At 34.1% G+C, this 7,625-nt stretch overlaps 1 pseudogene; it reads left to right on the forward strand.

Moving 5' to 3' along the window:
- The first annotated feature begins 711 nt into the window (after window positions 1-711).
- Window positions 712-1,394, forward strand: LOC124974148 (14-3-3 protein zeta/delta-like; annotated as a pseudogene).
- Window positions 1,395-7,625: the final 6,231 nt, after the last annotated feature.

Genomic DNA, 7,625 nt, shown 5'->3' on the forward strand with positions numbered 1-7,625 from the left:
TACAATGTCAACTATTAATAAATGTTAACAGGGATGCAAGGAAAAGGTTTATTCATTTGTTGTTGATGGAACTTCAAATTAGCACCATCACCCTGGAAAGCATTGGAGAGAAACTTGAAAACAATACTAATGGGACCACCGTATGATCCAGCTATCTCAGTTACTAATACATATTCAAAAGATCTAAAAATAAGCATATTACATATTGGTAAAAACATAATGTATATAGCAGCACAATTCAACATAGCCAGGCAATGTAATCAGTCTAGGTACCGATCAGTAGATTAATAAACAAGCAATATATATATACATGCACACAAACATATATGTACATAAAGGTGTGTAAATATGTGTGTGTATATGATTTTTTAATACTTTTCTTTGTTGATGAACACAATATCTTTATTTTGTTTTTTTTTTTTTAATGTGGTGCTGAGAATCAAAACTAGTTCCTCATATGTGCCAGGCAAGTGCTCTATAACCAAGCTCCTATCCCAGCCCCTATAATGAAGTTTTACTAAGTCATAAATGAGGATGAAATCATGGCATTTGCTGGTAAATGAATGAAACAAGAAAATATATCACCCTCGCGCAGCCTCCACACCCTGCTGTGGAGGGGCTGGGGACCCCGGGGACCTGGGGGTAGGGGGAGAGCCTGGCCGAGAGTGGACGAGGTCTGGCCAGGCCAGCATACTACCAGAACATACAGTCATGGATAAAAATGAGATGGTGCAGAAGGCCAAACTGGCTAAGCAGGCTGAACAATATGATGACATGGCAGCCTACATGAAGTCTGTAACTGAGCAAGAAGCTGAATTGTCTAATGAGGAGAGGAATCTTCTCTCAGTTGCTTATAAAAATGTTGCAGGAGCCCTTAGGTCATCTTGGAGGGTCATCTCAAGTATTGAGCAAAAGACGGAAGGTGCTGAGAAAAAGCAGCAGATGCCTCGAGAATACAGAGAGAAAACTGAGACTGAGTTAAGAGATATCTGCAATGATGTACTGTCTCTTTTGGAAAAACTCTTGATCCCTAATGCTTCACAAGCAGAGAGCGAAGTCTTCTATTTGAAAATGAAAGGAGACTATTACCGTTACTTGGTTGAGGTTGCTGCTGGTGATGATACGAAAGGGATTGTGGATCAGTCACAACAAGCCTACCAAGAAGCTTTTGAAATCAGCAAAAAGGAAATGCAGCCAACATATCCTATCAGATTGGGTCTGGCCCTTAATTTCTTAATTTCTTTTGATGAAGCCATTGATCAACTTGATACATTCAGTGAAAAATCATACAAAGACAGCACGCTAATAATGAAATTACTGAGAGACAACTTGACATTGTGGATATCAGATACCAAGGAGACAAAGCCGAAGCAGTAGAAGGAGGGGAAAATTAACCAGCCTTCCAACTTTTGTCTGCCTCATTCTAGAATTTACACAGTAGACGATTTGTCATCCATGCTGTCCCACAAATAGTTTTTTGTTTACAATTTGACAGGTTTATGTTACTGCTATTTGAATTTCTATATTTCCCATGTGTTTTTTATGTTTACTATTAGGGAAGCAGAGTCAGTTAACATTTAGAGAGTTATTTGTTTTCATCTTGAGGTGGCCAATATGGGGATGTGAAATTTTTATACAAGTTATAAATGTTTGGCATAGTACTTTTAGGTACATTGTGGCTTCACAGGGCCAGTGTTAAAACTGCTTCCATGTCTAAGCAAAGAAAACTGCCTAAATATTGGTTTGTCCTGGTGGGGAATAAAAGGGATCATTGGTTGCAGTCACAGGTGTAGTTATTGTAGGTACTTTAAGGTTTGGAGCACTTACAAGGATGTAATAGAAACAGATATTCCATGGATCCTACATGTGTGAATCATGTGTTTCTGTGGAATAGTCAATCTCAGTGGGCACAGCTTTGACTACAGCTGCAGAAGTGCTCTTTTGAACAAAGTTGTGACCCAATTTACTCTGGATAAGGGCAGAAACGGTTCACATTCCATTATTTATAAAGTTACCTGATGTTTGCTTTCATTATTTTTGCTACACATTTTATTTGTATTTAAATGTTTTAGGCAACCTAAGAACAAATATAAAAGTAAAGATGTAGTAAAACTGAATTGCTTAATATTCATTACTTTATGTATATCAAGTTCAGCAGTAAACAAAACAAAACCAATGTATTTAACTTTTTTTAGGTTTTTGTTTTGTTTTGTTTTTGATTTTTTTTCGATACTTGCCTAACACACATGTGCTGTAAAAATAGTTAATGGAAATAACTTGAGATGATGGCTAGCTTTGTTTAATGTCTTATGAAATTTTCATGAGCAATTCAAGCATAATTGTTAAGAACCCATGTATTAAGTTCATGTAAGGGGAACAAAAGTTTTATGAATGGACTTTTCAACTACTTCTCTACAGCTTTTCATGTAAATTAGTCTTGTGGTTTTGAAACTTCTCTAAAGTAAATTGTACATTCTTGGAAATGTATTCCTTATTCCCTCTTGGCAGCTAATGGGCTTTTACCAAATTTAAATGCAAAGTTTATAACAACAAAAATACTACTAATATAACTACCATTCTCAACCATGTCTCATGTTCCCCCTCTTCCCTCCCCACCAAAAAAAAAAATGAAAAAAAATTTTCTGGGGGACGTTGAGATTGATTGGAAAAGCGTATTATATTCCATTCAAAATTTTGGTATATGGCATTTTCTAACTTAGGAAGTCACAATGTTCTTGGCCCATCATGACACTGGGTAGCATTAACTGTAAGTTTTGTGCTTCCAAATCATTTTGGCTTTTAAGAATTTCTTGATATTCTATAGCCTGCCTTCAATTTTGATCCTTGTCAGGTGTACAAGATTACCTTCCTTTCTTAGCCTTCTGACTTGTCACCAACCATTCCTATTTGGTGACCATGTACTTGGGAAAAGGCCACATAATCTTTCTGGCTCCACTCAATGTCTAAGATACCCACCCTGCTTCCTTTGCTTGCATCCCACCAACTATTCCCCATATCCTGTTAACTGCAGCACATCTCTCCTTAGTTGATGAGATTGTGTTTATCTCCCTGTAAACCCCACCAATACTGAATGGTCTGTCATTGTCTGCCTTTAAAATCCTTCCTCTTCCTCTCTTTAAATAATGATGGGGCTAAATTATACCCAAAACTCACCCTACAGAATATTTCCTCAGGACTTTACAGGAAACACCAAACAAAATGCCATTTTAAAAGAGTTGTATTTTTCCCCCTTTTAGAATGTAAGCTCCTCAAGAGCAGGGATAATGTTTTCTGTATGTTCTATTGTGCCTAGTACACTGTAAATGCTCAATAAATATTGATGATGGGGAAAAAAAAGAAAATATATCATGCTAAGTGAAACAGACAAGAGACTTAGAAAGTAAAAGGTTTCCATCATTTGAAGAATGTTTTCTGTAATTTGAAGAAGGTAGACAAAAATAAAGGGTAAGGGGCTGGGGAGATAGCTCAGTCGGTAGAGTGCTTGCCTTGCAACACAAGGCCCTGGGTTCGATCCCCAGCACCCAAAAAAATAAAAAATAAAAAAAGGGTAAAAATGGGGAATTTTATGAAAAATAAAAGAGAGAACAGATGAGTAGAGGAAATGAATTAAGGCTGGAGAGAGGAGGGAAAGAAATGAATCTGAACAAACTTTCCTGTGTATACATGTAAGAATATCACTATGACTTTGACCTTTATGTATATCCATAAAGCACAAATTAAGACAACTATAAATAAACAGAAGAATGATCAGTAGACTAGAGGAAAGGTAATATCAGGAGAAAGGATGGAAGGGAATGGGAAAGTATTGGGTACTTAATTGGACAAAGTTTTATTCCATGCTTTATAATTCTGTCAAAATGAACCCTGATATTATGTACAACAATGAACTAAGAAAAAGAATTAAACAGCAATAAAAATCTACAAAAACTGTACGAACACTTGGAGAATGACCAATACATTTGCATGTTCAATGGATCACTGATGAAGTTGGGGTCAATTTTTGAAAACCTCAGAATGAAATGAGAATAGAGATACAGCATCTCAGGATCTATGGGATACAATGAAAACAGTTTTTTTCCAGTGTTTTATTTTCTTTAATTGAAGCATATTCATACATATTAGTGGAATTCTTTATGACAAATACATAAATTTACATAGTAGTCCCTTTCTTTTCCCTTCCCATCTCTCTCCCCTGATCTGCAAAAGCAGTTGTAAGAGGAAACTTCATAAAAATGACTTTCTACATTTAAAAATCTGAGAGATTTCAAATAAAAAACCTAATGTTGCAACTCAAGATATTATAAAAACAACAACAAATCAATTTGAACAAGAAGAATAAAAGAAATATTAATTATCAGAGTTTAAACTATAAAATAGAAAATAAAGAAAAAATACAAAGTAATAAAGGAACAGAGTTTATTTCTGAAAAGGGAATCGAGATTGATAAACCCCTAACCGAGGTAATGAAAGGAAAGGGAAAGAAGAAACAAATAAATAAACCTAGAAACCAAAAGAGAAATATTATAACAGACAACACTGAAATCCAGAACACTACTAGGAATTATCTGGAAAACCTATTGTTCAATAAACAGGGACATCTAGAAAAACATTATGAAGACTGACATGGTAAAAAATGGAAAAACCTAGAATATATGTATGAAGTACTAGATATGAATCTAAACAACTCAGAATATGAATCAAGGGAATGCAGAAAACCAACCTAATAACAGCCAATTATATTGAAGCAGTTAAAAAAAGCCTCCAGGACCAGAGGTGAACACAGGGCTGAATTTTATCAGATATTCAAAGAAGAACTGATACAAATGACCCACCTTTATATATAAGAGAGAAGGAAAGACACTTCCAAAGTAATTCTACAAAGTCAGTATTACCCTGATTAAAAAGGAAAATAAGGACACAACAAGGAAAGAAGACTACAGGCCAATATCCTTGAGGGCTGTAGTCTAAAAATCTTCATAAAATACTTGTAAAATATATTCAACATCACACTAAAAACACCAAACAATGCTAGACAAAGTGGTGTATTTTTGCAATCCCAGAAATTCAGGAGGTTGTGTCAGGTGATTTGTAGTTTCAATAAACATGGGAAATTTAGAGACCTGGACTCAAAGTTAACAACAAAAGGAGCTGGAAGTGTGACCAGTTGTAGAGTACACCTTGGTTAAGTCTCTAGGGACACACACACACACACACACACACACACACACACATACCATACACAATGATTCAGCTGGTTTTAGTCAAGGAATGCAAGAAGGGTTTAATATATGAAAACTAATAAAACTAATACACCAGATAAAGAATCAAGGACAAAAATCATAAGATAATTTCAATAGTTGCAGGAAAAGTCTTTGACAATATTCAATGGCCCTTCATTACAAAGCCCTGAGGAACTAGAAAGAGGAGGAACTTATCATAACATACCAAAGACTAAGTATAACTTTCCCTTCATAAATGAATTTTCCTATTTATATTAATCAAGTTATACTTTTGGCTTACATTCTGATTCTTTTGTTATATGCTGATTTACCACAGAATTGACTACTCCCACCATAGTCTACAAATGTTGATTCTCTACATAAACCACAATTGTTGTTATCCTTGTTATTAGGACTCCGAGGCCTAAAACTTATACCTAGGTTGTTTGGCATCATTATGTGCATATGAGAGATGATACGTAAAAACAATTGAGAAAATATTTTTTTTAAAAATTTTACCTTTGGGCCAACAAATGTGAAGAGCATACGATTGTTCTTTATGTAGCAACGTTCCACAAGAGTGGTTTCAACCACCCTTTTCTTTTTACGATCAGCATTACAGTTTTCAGGTAATGTTCTCATTTCTGGTTCCCTAGTGTGAGTGCTTGGTTCTACAATAATAAAAACAAAGTAGAGAGTATAGGAAAAAGCTCCATAATTTCAAATCAATGAGCAGCTCAGCAATAGGTGTTCTTCAAATAGTTTACCCTCTTTCCTTGATTCAACAGAAGCTTGATGTGATTCTTCTTCTTCTTTGGGGACATTCTAAGAAGGAAAAAATATTTAGGTGTAAATGCACCAAATATAAAAAATTATCATAACAGTTTCCTTTACTGCAGGATACAAGAGAAAGAGAACATGTTTCTGACCCATTACAATATAAAATCAAACTTCAATTCTTCCTCTTATTAAGCTATGTCTTCTCATGCAGGTGAGAATGATTAGAGATAAGAGAGAGATCTGAAATGTTACTCCCCTTACCTCCAAGATAATTGCACAAATACTGACATTCATAAAACTACTTTATTAGTCCAAATTACCTAGGATAAATTATAGCCATTTGTAGTTGAAAGTACTTTTTAAAAAATAAGAAATTTAAATGTGCTATTTTGAATGAGCTTTTGTGACTTATATTGGCACAAATTATCTCGTCAGGTGAAAGCATAAGACCTGAGCTTTAAGAGTACCTTATTAAAAAAAATCGGTTGGAATCACAAAGAGTATAAGCTCTGTCCATCCTGTGTGTCAAATAGCTAACAATAAATGTAAATATAAATGTAGATCCTTCCAAGAAAGAGAAGAAGAATGCCACAATCTTGTGGGGACAGTGAATGGAAACCACACAGTTACTAAAAGAAAAGATTTACTAAATAACAAAGAATGGTGTCAGAGATGGCACAAAGAACAGACACTGAAGAATATTTTCTGCAAGGGAATACTGAGTCTTGGAGTAAATCATTTACAAAAATTAGCAAATTTTCATCTTAAGTCCAAATATATGCTTCATGATTAGAGGATGCTTAGAGGATATTCTGGTTCCTACTTTCATATTTATGACATTTCTCTAACTTGTCTGCTTCTTTTTATGGCACCAATTCAAGATAACTCACCTGAATTTATATATCCCAGAAATCAAAAGTGAATACAAACTTAAAAGCATAATTTTTAGAATTCAGTAGAGTTAACTGATAGACATTTCATGCATGTTATTTAGAAAACTTCATTATATAGCAATTTTTTCTACACATTTATTCACGTTCAAAAAATTAAGAAGTTTTTTATATTTGAAACCTTAGTGAAGCTGCTCCAGAAAATATGCAAATATATTTATTAATTTTGAAAAGCTCATTAAAAATAGAAAGCTATAAAGTGAATAGTTACATAACTAAGCAAATAACTTAAAATTTGGGATCTCATAATGTGACATAAGGGCTTGGATACTTTTAGATACTATGATACAAAAAATTATAAAACTAACATAATCATATGGTTATTGAGAGTCTCTGCTTCTAGAACTGGTTATTATTTTTCACAAGACATCTATCTTAAATGAAATGAAGAGTTTTAAATATAATCTAAGTGGAAAGAGCCAGAAAGCATGGTGAAATCCCTTTTAAATGAAAATATTTTATAATGTTTTTGTATTTTCATACCTTTATTTATTTACTTAGTTTTATGTGATGCTGAAGATTGAACCCAGTGTCTCACACAGTGCTGTACAACTAAGCTACAACTGAAGCCCCTGATCAATAAATTAATATACATATTCTAAATTTCTATGTTTCCAAAATTTCTAACATTATTTTAGTGTAAAAATGGAGCCAA

This window comes from Sciurus carolinensis, unplaced genomic scaffold (genome assembly GCF_902686445.1).
Source record: "Sciurus carolinensis unplaced genomic scaffold, mSciCar1.2, whole genome shotgun sequence".
Classification (NCBI taxonomy): domain Eukaryota; kingdom Metazoa; phylum Chordata; class Mammalia; order Rodentia; family Sciuridae; genus Sciurus; species Sciurus carolinensis.